General features: G+C 41.4%; 2 non-coding genes across 2 annotated transcripts; both read right to left on the reverse strand.

Moving 5' to 3' along the window:
- Nucleotides 1-8798: 8798 nt before the first annotated feature.
- LOC112787709 (small nucleolar RNA R71) lies at nucleotides 8799-8905 on the reverse strand. Its single transcript, XR_003195106.1, has one exon. It is a non-coding gene; the product is annotated as a small nucleolar RNA R71 (small nucleolar RNA).
- Nucleotides 8906-12230: 3325 nt separating this feature from the next.
- LOC112787202 (small nucleolar RNA R71) lies at nucleotides 12231-12334 on the reverse strand. Its single transcript, XR_003194628.1, has one exon. It is a non-coding gene; the product is annotated as a small nucleolar RNA R71 (small nucleolar RNA).
- Between the last annotated feature and the right edge of the window lie 3769 nt (nucleotides 12335-16103).

A 16103-nucleotide genomic window follows, 5' to 3' on the forward strand; every position in this document is an offset into this window, starting at 1 on the left:
ATTCTTTTTATCCTATTTGATTTTCAGTTGCTTGGGGACAAGCAACAATTTAAGTTTGGTGTTGTGATGAACGGATAATTTATACGCTTTTTGACATTGTTTTTAGTATGTTTTTAGTAGGATCTAGTTACTTTTAGGGATGTTTTCATTAGTTTTTATGTTAAACTCACATTTCTGGACTTTACTATGAGTTTGTGTGTTTTTCTGTGATTTCAGGTATTTTCTGACTGAAATTGAGGGACTTGAGCAAAAATCAGATTCAGAGGTTGAAGAAGGACTGCTGATGTTGTTGGATTCTGACCTCCCTACACTCAAAGTGGATTTTCTGGAGCTACATAACTCGAAATGGCGCGCTTCCAATTGCGTTGGAAAGTCGACATCCAGGGCTTTCCAGCAATATATAATAGTCCATACTTTGGGCAAGTTTAGATGACGCAAACTGGCGTTCAACGCCAGCTCTCTGCCCAAATCTGGCGTCCAGCGCCAGAAAAGGATCCAAAACCAGAGTTGAACGCCCAAACTGGCACAAAAACTGGCGTTCAACTCCAAGAAGGACCTCTACATGTGCAACACTCAAGCTCAGCCCAAGCACACACCATGTGGGCCCCGGAAGTGAATTTATGCATCAATTACTTACTTCTGTAAACCCTAGTAGCTAGTTTATTATAAATAGGACATTTCACTATTGTATTTGATATCCTGGATTGTATTTTGATCCTGTGATCTCGTTTTGGGGGCTGGCCATCTCGGCCATGCCTGGACCTTTCACTTATATATTTTTAACGGTAGAGTTTCTACACTCCATAGATTAAGGTGTGGAGCTCTGCTGTTCCTCAAAGATTAATGCAAAGTACTACTGTTTTCTATTCAATTCATCTTATTTCGCTTCTAAGATATTCATTCGCACTTCAACCTGAATGTGATGAACGTGACAATCATCATCATTCCCTATGAACGCGTGCCTGACAACCACTTCCGTTCTACATTAGATTGAATGAGTATCTCTTAGATTTCTTAATCGGAATCTTCGTGGTGTAAGCTAGAATGATGGCGGCATTCAAGAGAATCCGGAAAGTCTAAACCTTGTCTGTGGTATTCCGAGTAGGATTCAATGATTGAATGACTGTGACGAGCTCCAAACTCGCGATTGCTGGGCGTAGTGACAGACGCAAAAGGATAGTAAATCATATTCCAGCATGATCGAGAACCGACAGATGAATATCCATGCCGTGACAGGGTGCGTTGACCATTTTCACTGAGAGGATAAGATGAAACCATTGACAAGGGTGATGCCTCCAGACGATTAGCCGTGCCGTGACAAGGCATTTGGATCATTTTCCCGAGAGAAGACCGAAAGTAGCCATTGATAATGGTGATGTATCACATAAAGCCAGCCATGGAAAGGAGTAAGACTGATTGGATGAAGATAGCAGGAAAGCAGAGGTTCAGAGGAACGAAAGCATCTCTATTCGCTTATCTGAAATTCTCACCAATGATTTACATAAGTATTTCTATCCTTTATTCTATGTTTATTTTATTATTATTCGAAAACACCATTATCAATTTATATCTGCCTGACTGAGATTTACAAGGTGACCATAGCTTGCTTCATACCAACAATCTCCGTGGGATTCGACCCTTACTCACGTAAGGTATTACTTGGACGACCCAGTGCACTTGCTGGTTAGTTGTGCGAAGTTGTGAACCATGGTATTGGCATCATGTTTTTGGCGCCATTACCAGTGAAAGAAAGAGCGATGAATTTTACATAATCAAAGTGTAATCACAATTTCTGCGCACCACACCCCTAAGGACTTACTCCCTCAAGTCTCTCTCCCCATACATGCACACTACAGGCACATGGTTTGTTATTTTCTTCCCTTGAGGTCTTGGTGTCCAGCACCTCTTTGGGTTACTAAATGTTCTGTAGCAAGGTTGCTCTTGATAGTGGATTTTCAGTTGATAATCCCGGGTTAGTTAACCCAAGTTACCAAGTGATGAAGCACTCCTAAGAACTTATTCATCCAAGCAGATCCTTGGTACAAGAGCACCACAGACACATCCCTCAAGATTCAAGCCTTTGGTGCCTAGCCTTATTCTTTATTAACTTTTCTTTCTTTTTCAACTCTTATTGTTCTTTTCCTTTTTCTTATTAGGATCTTATTATTTAGCTAGTCTCATGGGGTATGTTTCAAGCATATGATTTAGGACAGATAGTTGCCTTCTCACCTTGTTGGTGAACCAACTTAGCTAAGTGATTACTACACTACAAATCTAAGAACTTACTCCACAAATTGAACTCCACTCTGGTCTTTCATAACATCTCTTTTTATTTAGCTTAAAAAGGACAAGCATACAATAAGCAAGATGGAATTGAGAACAGGCAATTTGACTAGCAATCATAGACCTAAGCAAGGAGAATACTAAAAACAGAATTGAAAATTCTAAACTACTATGGAAGCATGTTCTATTTCATACATGATTTTCCTTATTTAAAACTTGAAAAAGATGGGACAATGAGGGAACTCCACCACCTTTTACTCTTGGGTGTGCTCATGCTCTCCTTCCTGTTTGTCCTCCTTGTGTTTTTCTTGAGTGCTTGCACTCCCACTTCCCTTGCTTTTTACAATCAACTTCTTCCAGAAGCCAACATCTTCCATCTTCTTTTTCAATGTTTCCTTCTGCTGTTTCACCTTCCTTTCCTCTTGTTCTGTGAGATCTTTTTGGACCTCATCATACCTAGGGATTGCAGAGTGTAGATTATGCATATGACTAGACATATAGTTCAACTTGGCTTGAGTGTTTATGTTGAACTCCTCCCTATGTAGTTGTCGTCCTTCATTCAGTACGCTGAACTCATTGAATGCCTTCGTCTGAGCTAGCTGGCGTTGGTTGAGTTCTTGAAGGTGTTTATCTTGACGCTCTTGCCTTTCAGTCACTTGATTGATGGCTTGAGTAAGCTGGGAATAATGTTCCATTTGCTGTTTCTGCCACTCCCTTTGTTGATTCATCCAATTAGAAAGGAGTTCTTCTTGACGATCCATCCTTTGGGCTTGAACGTGTAGTTGTTGTTCTTGTCCCTCCATATAACTCCTCGCTAGCTCCTCAATGGCTCCGTGAATGTGATTCAGGTTGATGTTGGTTGGATCATAGTACTCTTCTTGCTGATATTCTTCCTGTTGAGGTTCTTCTTGGTGAGGTTCTTCTTGTGGTGTTCTTCTCCCTATTTGAGGCGTTCTTTGTTGTTGGGCGGGTGTCACATACGTTATACGCTGAAGTGTAACCATCCTTCCAGGGTTTACCCAAGTTGGGTTGCTGTCCTTGAAGACTACCTTGGCTTTCGTACACAGCCTAAGGATGGTGCTGGGGAACCAAAGTCTAGCACCTGGATCATTCTTCTCGGCTGATTCTTGAATCCCCTCAGCTATAATTTCGTTCACATTGATGCTTCCGCCCATTACTAAGCAGTGTACCATAGTAGCTCGAGTTACGTTGACCTCAGAATTGTTTGCAGCTGGGAGGATAGATCTCCTCACAAGTTTAAACCATCCCTTGGCTTCCGGGATGAGGTCTCCTCTCCTGATGAACCGAGGTCTTCTATCTGAATACCTTTCCCAGTCAGATCCTATAACACACATATCATTCACAATTTCTTCAAGTTCATCATTGTCGGGGCCATTACTTATTCTCACGTGATAACTGGGCTCATCAAAATGTGGTGATTTCAGCTGAAGAACCCTTGTTATGGCATTGGGGCTGAAGTCCACTTCTGTTCTTCTTATGTAACTCTTGAAGGTGGGGGCCTTGGTTTTGTCTTCTCTGACGACATTTGCATAGAATTCTTTGATGAGGTTTGCATATCTTTGCTTCTGGGTTCGTGAGCCTTTGCCAACCCCTTTGCTCGATCTTCTCTCGAATCTGTGGGCATTCATCTTCGTTGAATTGGAATGTTAACTCAGGCAATATCTTCTTGAGCTTTATCCGTTCAAATTCACGTTCATGGAATGCAGTTTTGAACTTCCCTTCACCGAAAGGAATGCTCTCCACCGGTTCCTTCCTCTTTTGCCTCTTGGAGCTTGATGATGCCATGAGTAGGAGTTGATGTGTGAAGGTGGTGGAAGATATGGATAGATGGGAGAATTCAGTTGGGTTAAGATTGGGTGTAGTGAAGGAATTTGAGTTCCGGAGGTGTGGAGTATAAGGAATGGGAATTGGAATGTGGAAGGGTTATGAACTAAGAACCACTTATATAGAGAAGTGGTGAGTGATTGGTGAGTGAATAGAAGGTGTGGATTGATGGGGTGGTTGTGTGATGGACGGATGGGGTTTAGCATGGGATGAGCACAAGGATCATCAACTTTATGATGGTGTTGGTTCAGTTTCCAAGCTTGTTCTTTTTCCAATGTTCATGGCAACCATTCCCAATGCAATCCCCTTGGAGACACGTGTATAGTCCTCTCCTTTTGTGGTAGCCAAACCCTTCAATTGTTCCACCAATTCTCCTACAAAATAAAAGAAATGTGATTAAAAGAAAACTTGTGGAAAGTGGCGGCAAAATTAAAAGAATAACTACTTTTTAAAATTTTTGTTTCTAACTACTAAGTGCTGTTCATGAGTGCACACCAACTGACTAACTCAACATCCATGTATGCAACATTGGCAACACCAAACTTAGTTTGGTGCCATGTGGTGTAAAATATTTGTTCAAGGCCCCTAAGAGTGACATGATATGGGTTACATTTATGTTCTCTTAGTGTGCCTTGAACACCAAACTTGTTCCTCACTATATGTTGCACAAAAGGATTCATTCAAGTGCATGTCAAGTTGAGTTGAAATCCCTGAACCCTGCTTTATTAACTACTTTTAAAAGCATGTAAAACATGGGTTGCCTCCCATGAAGTGCTTCTTTAGCGTCACTAGCTTGACGTTCTGCCTTTGTCATGCTGGTTGGTAATGCTTTAGATCTTCCCCTCTTGCAGTAAACCTATATCCATTGGCTTCATCAATGATCTCCACATGTTCTAGGGAGAGAACTTTGTTGATGGTGAAAACCTTAGGTAACTGAGATGGGATGGTGGGGAGATGAGGTGGGATATCTAGGAAGTAAGCTGAGATCACTTTATCCCCTGGAGAGAAATCTTCTGTAGGGATCTTTTTATTCCTCCATCTCCTTGGTACTTTCTTCTTTGTTTCTTTTGCTGTTATCCTGCTCTTTGTGGTATCTTTCCCTAGGGAGATTTTGTTGCTGGTCTCATATGATTCTGGTGGTTTTGGCTCCACTTGAGTTTCCTTTAGCTGTGATAGCTGCTGATTCTCTTGTTCATCACCCAAAGGAATTCCAGGGTGTACTGCTTGTGCTTCAATGCTTTTTTTCTCCCACCATTGCTCTGTCATGCTCTGCCCTTAGTTCCTTGCCTTCCTGACTTGCTTCTTGTGAGGTTTTGAAGACGTTGAAGGTGAGTTGTTCGTCATGTATCCTCAGTATTAGCTCTCCTTGCTCCACATCTATGAGCGCTCTGGCTGTAGCTAAGAATGGTCTTCCCAATATGATTGGGTGAAGGTGATGATGCCAGGGCATTTTGGTCAGTTTCACTGACCTTTTCTTTACTGTTTTAGGGTAGTTTCATGCATTTTCTTAGGAAATAAGCAAGTTTTGGGTAGAATTTCACTTACATCTTGATTTAAGCATACATTGAGCACTTTACATGATTTCATGAGAATTTTGCATGAATTAGATGACAAATTGGATGATGCATGTCTCATGATGTGGATTAGAACTTTGATGCACTGTATTGCTTGATTTCAGGACAAAGGAAGCAAGAAAGAGCCATGTTGGCAGCCACGTTAGTCTAACTAACGTGACCACCAACGTGGAATGGGAGCTAGCTTGCAACCTTAATGAGAAAAGTAATCGCCAATAACGTCCTCGAAGCCATCATAGCCCACGTTAAGAGTCACGTTAACTAAGTTAACGTGAACTCTAACGTGGAAGAAAGAAAGTGGAGCCAATGTTAGTGACACTCACCTTTGTCACTAACGTTGGACCAAGCTCATAAGTGGCCACGTTAAGAGCCACGTTAACTCAGTTAACATGGACTCTAACGTTGGAAAGCAAAAGAGAAGCCAACGTTAGTGACACTCACCTTTGTCACTAACGTTGGCCAAGCCACAATGAGCCACGTTAACTCCCACGTTAACTTAGTTAATGTGGAGGCTAACGTGGAGAAAGCATGTGATCGCCGACGTTAGTGACACTTACCTTTGTCACTAATGTTGGGGTGAACCCACACAAGCCACTATGAGCAACGTTAACTCCCACGTTAACTCAGTTAACGTGGAAGCTAACGTAGATAAGAGAGATGATGAGCCAACGTTAGTGACACTTACCTTTGTCACTAACGTTGGAGATGGCTAGCATTACTACGTTAGAAGCCACGTTAACCTAGTTAACGTGGACTCTAACGTGGGAAGTAGGGGCACATTGGAACGTTAGTGACAAAAGTAAGTGTCACTAAAGTTCTCGAAGGATTGGCAAGCTTACGTTAAGAGCCACGTTAACTAAGTTAACGTGGACTCTAACGTAGGGGGAAAGGAAGTCTCTCAACGTTATTGGAAAAGGTGAGTCCTAATAACGTGTGCGAAGGATCAAGAGGCAACGTTAGTGGTCACGTTGGTGCCACTAACGTTGAAGTTAACGTGGATTATCCTTGGGTGAGGAACGTTAGTGAAAAAGGTGATTGCCACTAACGTTCTCGAACCCACACTCTCACTTAACGTTAACGCCACTAACGTCCTGAGCTAAACACCCTGCCTACTCCACACTTTCTCTCTGCAAGTAAAGCTAAGCCCACTGCGGAAGATAACTGCTTCAAACTCAAGATCCAAAGGCCCATATCCAAGACTTGAAGAACTAACTAGAAGATCAGAAGAGTAGTATATATAGGGGTAGTTTTGAATTAGAAAGAAGCTTTTTGGGGGATTGGAAATTGGGAACTACTCTCTGTATAAGTTACTTTCTCTGCACTTCTAGTTCTAGTTTTCATGATGTATTCTCCATCTTTGTTTTCCATTTCCAGAGCTATGAACAACTAAACCCCTTTCATTGGGTTGGAGAGCTCTGTTGTAATTTGATGGATCAATACTAATTTTCATTACTCTTCTTCTATCTTTTCTCTTGATTTTACTAGAAAGCTTTCAATCTTCATCCAATTGGATAGTTGTCTTGGAAAAGAAGCTATTCATACTTGGATCTCTTCTGAACCTTGGAAGAGGAATGAAGAGATCATGCTAGAAATGCTTTCTCATGTTGGACCAAATTGGGTTTGGTTGGGTATGGTGACTATAATCCTACCAACACTTGATTTGGGAATGCATGTGGTATAATCAGTGACCATACTTCATCTCTTCTCATGAGCAATTGACCAAGGAATTGGCTATTGATCAAGATTTGAGAGATTGAATTACCAAGGAATTGGAATTCGATCACTAAAGATTGCCAAGGAGATCAATGAATGCATTGATTGAGGAAGAGATGAAAATGAACTTGATCCGGAGAATGCAACATCTCCTAAGCCCAATGAATCCCCATTTTTGATCTTACCCATTCTCTTTAATTTATGCAATTTACTTTTATGAGCATCTTCCCTATTCCCATTTAAGATTCTGCAATTTACTTTTCTCCATTTACATTCAGCTCTTTATTTCCAGCAATTTACATTTTCTGCTATTTACTTTCCCGCCATTTAATTTCCTGCAACTCTCAAACCAAATTCTGCTTCGCTCAACTAGAACATTCCTCTAATTAAAGTTGCTTGACCAATCAATCCCTGTGGGATTCGACCTCACTCTATTGTGTGTTTTTACTTGATGACAATTCGGTATACTTGCCGAAGGAAAATTGTTGAGAGACAAGTTTCCATACTATCAAGTTTATGGCGCCGTTGCCGGGGATTAATTTTGTATCAACAATGATTAAATTGGAGGATAACTAGATTGATCATTTTTCTTTTGTCTGATTTAAATTTCTGTTTGAGTTAATTACTTTCAGTTTTAGTTATTTTTCTCCATCCCCCCTACTCCTTTTTCTTAGTTATTTACTATTCAGTTCACTAACCCACTAACTGTTTGATATATTGCACCACTCACACTAACAGCAATTTTAACAAGAGTACTTTCTGCAATTATTTCCTTGCTTGTGCCTTGTTGGTTGTATGACAGGGAGAAGAAGCGGGGCTTCAACTTCCTATGATTCTGAACCTGAGAGGACCTTCCTTAGATTAAGGAGGGAAGCAAGAGGAAATAGAGTAGTTGGTGCTGAGGAAGAGGAGGAGTACTTTGAACCAGATATGGATGAAAACATGGGGAACCATCATGAAGAAGAGGCTCACAACCATGGCAGAGAAGGTCTAGCAAATCATGCTGGGCAAGAGAAAAGAGTTCTAGGCTCTTACATCAACCCAAACCCAGAAAACTGTGGGAGTAGCATCCAAAGGCCAACCATACATGCCAACAACTTTGAACTAAAGCCACAACTCATCACCCTTGTTCAGAACAACTGTTCATTCGGAGGAGGTGTCCAAGAAGACCCCAATCAACATCTAACCACCTTCTTAAGGATATGTGATACTGTGAAGTCTAATGGTGTTCATCCTGACACCTATAGACTACTTCTGTTCCCTTTCTCACTGAAGGACAAGGCATCTAAATGGCTGGAATCCTTCCCAAAGGAGAGTTTAGCAACCTAGGAAGATGTGGTGAACAAATTCCTAGCAAGATTCTATCCTCCTCAACGGATCAACAGGCTGAGAGCTGAGGTGCAAACATTCAGGCAGCAGGATGGTGAGACTCTATATGAAGCATGGGAGAGGTTCAAGGACCTGACAAGAAGGTGCCCACCAGATATGTTCAATGAATGGGTGCAGCTACACATTTCCTATGAAGGCCTTTCTTATGAATCAAAGAAGGCAGTATGATGCCAGGGCATTTTGGCCAGTTTCACTGACCCTTTCTTTACTGTTTTTAGGGTAGTTTCCTGCATTTTCTTAGGAAATAAGCTAGTTTTGGGTAGATATTCACTTATACCTAGATTCAAGCATACATTGTGCATTTTACATGATTTCATGAGGATTTTGCATGAGTTTAGTGACAAATTGTATGTTGCATTACCCATGACTTGGACTAGAACTTTGATGCACTCTATTGCCTGATTTCAGGACCAAAGAAAGCAAGGAATGGTAGGTAACTTGCAGAGTTAATGAGAAAAGCGACTGCCAATAACGCTCTCGAAGCCATCATTACCCACGTTAAGAGTCACGTTAACTAAGTTAACGTGAACTCTAATGTGAAGAAGGGAATTTGAGCCAACGTTAGTGACACTTAACATTATCACTAACGTTGGCCAATGCTCACAAGTGGCCACGTTAGAGTCCACGTTAACTTAGTTAACGTGGCCTCTAACGTTAAAAGGGGGAAATGAAGCAAATGTTAGTGACATTCAACATTGTCACTAACGTATGCCTAAGTGCACAATGCCACGTTAACTCCCACGTTAACTTGGTTAACGTGGAAGCTAATGTGAAGAGGCAAGAGTGGTCGACAACGTTAGTGACACCCAACATTGTCACTAACGTTGGAAGCAACCACACAACCCCAAGGAGCCACATTAACCTCCACGTTAACATAGTTAACGTGGAGGCTAACGTGAGAAAAGAAGGTGATGGCCAACGTTAGTGACACTCAACATTGTCACTAACGATGGAAGGAGCCACACAAGCCACTATGAGCCACGTTAACTCCCACGTTAACTTAGTTAACGTGGAAGCTAACGTGGATGAGTAAAAGATGAGCCAACGTTAGTGACACTCAACATTGTCACTAACGTTGGGAATGGCTAAGCAATGCCACGTTAAAGAGCCACGTTAACTAAGTTAACGTGGGCTCTAACGTGAGACATGGGGGCACATTGGAACGTTAGTAACAATGTTGAGTGTCACTAATATTCTCAAAGGATGGCAAGCCCACGTTAAAGAGCCACGTTAACTGAGTTAACGTGGGCTCTAACGTAGGAGCAAAGGGGGGCTTTTCAACGTTATTGGGAAAGTTGAGTCCCAATAACGTGTGCGAAGGACCTAGAGGCAACGTTGGTGGCAACGTTTGTGCCACTAACGTTGAAGTTAACGTGGTTTTTAATTAGGAAACGTTAGTGAGAAAGTTGATTGTCACTAACGTTCTCGAACTCATATTTTCACTAAACGTTAACACCCCTAACGTCTTGAGCAAAAGTCTCTACCCACTTCACACTTTCTCTCTACAAGTAAAGCCAAGCCCAAATGAAGAAGAGAACTGCTTCAAACTCAAGATCCAAAGGCCCAAGACTTGAAGAACCAACTAGAAGATGAGAAGAGTAGTATATATAGGAGTAGCTTTGAATTATTTAGGGAGTCTTGGGAGTTGGAAAATAGCATAGAACTACTACCTGTATTTACTTTCTCTGCACTTCTAGTTTTCATAATGTATTCTCCATCTTTGTTTTCATTTTCCAGAGCTATGAACAACTAAACCCCTTTCATTGGGATAGAGAGCTCTGTTGTAATTTGATGGATCAATACTAGTTTTCATTATTCTTCTTCTATCTTTTCTCTTGATTTTACTTGAAAGCTTTCGATCTTCATCCAATTGGGTAGTTATCTTGGAAAAGAAACTATTCATACTTGGATCTCTTCTGAACCTTGGAAGAGGAATGAAGAGATCAAGCTAGAAATGCTTTCTCATGCTGGACCAAATTGGGTTTGGATGGATACGTGACTATAATCCTCTCAATGCTTGATTTGGGAAATGCATGTGGTATAATCAGTGACCATACTTCATCTCTTCTCATGAGCAATTGACCAAGGAATTGGCTATTGATCAAGATTTGAGAGATTGAATTACAAGAAATTGTAATTTAATCACTTAAGATTGCCAAGGAGATCAATGAGTGCATTGATTGAGGAAGAGATGTAAATGAGATTGATCCGGAGAATGCAACATCTCCTAAGCCCAATGAACTCCCCATTTCTAATCTTACCCATTCTCTTTAATTTCTGTCATTTACATTTATGAGCAATTCCCCCATTCCCATTTAAGATTTTGCAATTTACTTTCTGCCATTTACTTTCCCGCCATTTAATTTTCTGCAATTCTCAACTCAATTTCTGATTCACTCAACTAGAACATTCCTCTAATTAAAGTTGCTTGATCAATCAATCCTTGTGGGATTCGACCTCACTCTATTGTGAGTTTTTACTTGACGACAAATTCGGTACACTTGCCGAAGGGAGATTTGTTGAGAGACAAGTTTTCCGTGCATCAAGTTTATGGCACCGTTGCCGGGGATTGATTGTGCATCAACAATGATTAGATTAGAGGATAACTAGATTGAGCATTTTATTTTTGTTTGATTTAAATTTCTATTTGAGTTATTTACTTCCTGTTTTAGTTAATTTCTTCCTTTCCCCCCACTTTTTCTTTGTTATTTACTATTCATCTCACTAACCCACTAACTGTTTGATATATTGCATCACTCACACTAACAGTAATTCTGACAGATATACTTTCTGCACCTATTCTCTGTGCTTGTACTTGTTGGTTGTATGACAGGAAGAAGAAGCGGGGCTTCAACTTCCTTTGATTCTGAACCTGAGAGAACCTTCCTTAGACTAAGGAGGGAGGCAAGAGACAAATGTGTAGTTGGTGCTGAAGAAGAGGAGGAACACTTTGAGGAATACTTTGAACTAAACATGGAAGAAAGCATGGAAAACCATCATGAAGAAGAGGCTCACAACCATGGAGGAAGAGGTCGAGCAAATCATGCTGGGGAGGATAGAAGAGTTTTAGGCTCTTACATCAATCCAAACCCAGGAAACTGTGGAAGTAGCATTCAAAAGCCAACCATCCATGCTAACAATTTTGAACTGAAGCCACAGCTCATCACCCTTGTGCAGAACAACTGTTCGTTCGGAGGAAGTGTCCAAGAGGACCCAAATCAACATTTAACCACCTTCTTGAGAATATGCGACACAATGAAGTCTAATGGTGTTCATCCTGACGCCTATAGACTGCTCTTATTTCCATTCTCACTCAGGGATAAGGCAGCCAAGTGGCTGGAATCTTTCCTAAGGGAAAGCTTGACAACTTGGGAAGACATGGTGAACAAATTCTTAGCAAGATTTTACCCTCCTCAACGAATCAATAGGCTAAGAGCTGAGGTCCAAACTTTCAGGCAACAAGATGGTGAGACTTTGTCTGAAGCATGGGAGAGGTTTAAAGACCTGACAAGGAGGTGTCCACCTGACATGTTCAACGAATGGGTGCAGCTGCACATTTTCTATGAAGGGCTGTCTTATGAGTCAAAGAAGGCCGTAGACCATTCATCCGGAGGATCTTTGAACAAGAAGAAAACCATTGAGGAGGCTATAGATGTCATTGAAATAGTAGTAGAGAACGACTACTTCTATGCTTCCGAAAGAGGGAACACAAGAGGAGTAATGGAGCTAAACAATGTAGATGCTCTGCTGGCCCAAAACAAGCTCATTACCCAGCAGCTGGCTGACCTCACCAAGAAGATGGAGAGGAACCAAGTGGCAGCAATCTCCACTTCATCAACAACCCAAGAAGGAGTGAATGAAGAAGTAGAGGGAAGTCAGGAGCAAGCCAACTACATTGGGAATTCACCAAGGCAAAACCATGATCCATACTCCAAGAACTACAACCCTGGATGGAGGAATCACCCAAACTTTGGGTGGGGAAATCAACAAGACCAAAGCCTTGATCAAAGATGCCCAAATCCAAACAATACAGCCCACCAACACTTCACATCTAGACCGTTTCAACATCCCAATAACAACACCTCTCCACATTCATATCAAGGCTAGAACAACCCTCCTCAACCTGACCTATCATCATTTGATGAAAGAATCTCAAGGATTGAAAATCTACTTGAAGGCATATGCAAGGATATCCAGGACAGTAAAGCATTCAGAGAGGAAGTGCTGTCAAATATGCAGAATCAGGATGCTGCCATCAAGAAACTTGAGACACAAATTGGCTATTTATTCAAGCAAATTCCCAGCCACAACCTTCGCAGTAAAACTAACTCAACCAAAAGGGAGGAGTGTCAGGCTATCACCCTTCGGAGTGGGAAGGAACTGAAGGAAAACCCCCAGAAACCACAAGAAGAGGACTCAAATAAAGAGGAAGAAGAGCAGGACGAAGCTCAAGTTCCGAATTTGAGTTCACAAAAAGGGGAAGGAGTGCTGAAACCAGACATCCCAAGAGTCCCATACCCTCAGCAACTAAAGAAGAAGGGAGATGACAATCAGTTTTGAAGATTTTTGGAAATCTTCAAGAAGCTGGAGATCAACATACCCTTTGCTGAAGTAATAGAATAAATGCCACTCTACGCCAAGTTCTTGAAGGAGCTCATGACTAAGAAAAGAAGTTGGAAGAACAACGAGACTGTGATACTAACAGAAGAATGTAGTGCTATCATTCAGCACAAACTGCCCCAAAAAATTGAAGGATCCTGGGAGTTTTCAGATCCCTTGCATTATAGGGGAAATCACAGTGGAGAAAGCCCTTTGTGACTTAGGAGCCATCATCAACTTGATGTCAGTAGCTATGATGAGGAAGATGAAGATAGAGGAGGCTAAACCAACAAAAATGGTCCTACAGTTGGCAGACAGATCGTTCAAGTTCCCGCATGGCGTCGTAGAAGATTTGTTGGTGAAAGTGGGAGATTTTATCTTCCCAGTAGACTTTGTAGTGCTGGACATGCAGGAGGAAGCCAAGGCTTCCATCATCCTAGGAAGGCCGTTCTTGGCCACTGCTGGAGCTGTCATTGATGTCCAAAAAGGTGATCTTACCTTAAGACTACACAATGAAAAGATGACATTCAATGTGTTCAAGGCCATGAGTTACCCACCAGAACAATTGGGGGAATGCATGAGGTTAGATGTACTTGACGAGGAAGTGCAAGAGAATTTTGAAGAAGAAGAATCTGAAGAACCTGAGAGATTTGTAGATGAGAAATCTGAATCAAGTGAAGAGGTTGCAACAGCAGAGATTCATATACAAGGTGCACCAAAGGAAGAAAACAAAAAGTCAGAAGCACCCAAACTTGAACTTAAAGCATTGCCACCCTCTCTCAAATATGCGTACTTAGGGGAAGATGAAAATTACCCAGTAATTATAATCTCATGCCTCAGCCAAGATCAAGAGGATGAACTGCTCAAAGTACTGCAAAACCACAAAGATGCTATTGGTTGGACTCTTGCTGACTTGAAGGGGAAAAGTTCAGCCATATGTATGCACAAAATACTGCTGGAAGAAGATGCCAAACCATCCATTCAGTCCCAAAGGAGGTTGAACCCAATCATGAAGGAAGTGGTACAGAAGGAAGTTATGAAGTTATGGCAGGGAGGGGTAATATACCCCATCTCAGACAGCCCCTGGGTCAGCCCCGTACATGTTATGCCTAAAAAGGGAGGAATCACTGTGGTTCCCAATGAGAAGAACGAATTAATTCCTACAAGGACAGTCACAGGATGGTGGATGTGCATAGACTATAGAAAGCTCAATGAGGCTACACGAAAAGATCATTTCCCCCTTCCATTCATGGATCAGATGTTGGAAAGACTTGCAGGGCTAACATATTATTGTTTTCTCGACGGTTATTCAGGATATAACCAAATAGTGGTTGATCCCAGAGATCAAGAGAAAACCTCATTCACTTACCCATATGGAGTGTTTGCCTACAGGCGCATGCCATTTGGGCTATGTAATGCACCTGCAACTTTCCAACGCTGCATGCTTTCTATCTTTTCAGATATGATAGAAAAATTCATTGAAGTTTTTATGGATGATTTCTCGGTATTCGGAGATTCCTTTCCTAGTTGCCTACATCACCTCGCCTTGGTATTGAAAAGGTGTCAAGAGACCAATTTGGTTTTGAACTAGGAAAAATGTCACTTTATGGTGACAGGAGGAATAGTCCTTGGTCACAAAGTTTCTAACTAAGGCATTGAGGTTGACAGAGCTAAAGTAGAGCTTATTGAAAAACTGCCTCCACCCAGTGATGTGAAGGCAATTAGAAGCTTTTTAGGGCATGCGGATTTTTACAGAAGGTTTATTAAATATTTTTCAAAAATAGCCAAGCCCTTAAGCAATCTCCTTGTATCTAATGCACCATTTATCTTTGATGAAACATGCATGTTAGCATTTGAAAACTTGAAAATGAGGTTGTCCTCTGCTCCTATCATTTCCCCACCTGATTGGAGCCTACCTTTTGAATTGATGTGTGATGCATCTGATGTTGCAATCGGGGCAGTGCTAGGACAGAGGAGAGATAACTTAGTCCATGTGATATACTATGCTAGCAAAGTCCTTAATGATACTCGAAGAAATTATACCACTACTGAAAAGGAGATGCTAGAAATAATCTTTGCATTTGACAAGTTTAGATCATACCTCATTGGTGCGAAAGTGATTGTTTTTACAGACCACACAGCCCTTAAATATTTGTTTGCCAATCAAGAATCAAAACCAAGACTAATAAGATGGATCTTATTGTTGCAGGAATTCAATATTAAAATCAGAGACAAGAAAGGAGTAGAAAACAAGGTAGCAGATCACCTATCCAGGATCCCTCATGATAAAGGTGAAGCACATGATACAAGTGTGAACGAGCTCTTCCCGGATGAGCAGTTGATGATAGTTCACAAAGCACTATGGTTCGCAGACATTGCCAACTTCAAGGCATCTGGAGCATTACCTCCAGAGATAAATAAACATCAAAAAAGGAAGCTCATGAATGATGCAAAGTACTTTGTCTGGGATGAGCCATATCTCTTCAAGAAGTGTTCAGATGGGATCCTTAGAAGATGTGTTTCAGAAGAAGAAGGACGAGAGGTCCTATGGAACTGCCACGGCTCATGTTATGGAGGACATTTTGGAGGAGACAGAACTGCAGCAAAAGTGTTACAAAGCGGATTCTTTTGGCCCACCCTTTTCAAAGATGCAAAAGAACTGGTAAGGAGCTGCAATGAATGCCAAAGATCTGGAAACTT

This window comes from Arachis hypogaea, chromosome 20 (genome assembly GCF_003086295.3).
Source record: "Arachis hypogaea cultivar Tifrunner chromosome 20, arahy.Tifrunner.gnm2.J5K5, whole genome shotgun sequence".
Classification (NCBI taxonomy): domain Eukaryota; kingdom Viridiplantae; phylum Streptophyta; class Magnoliopsida; order Fabales; family Fabaceae; genus Arachis; species Arachis hypogaea.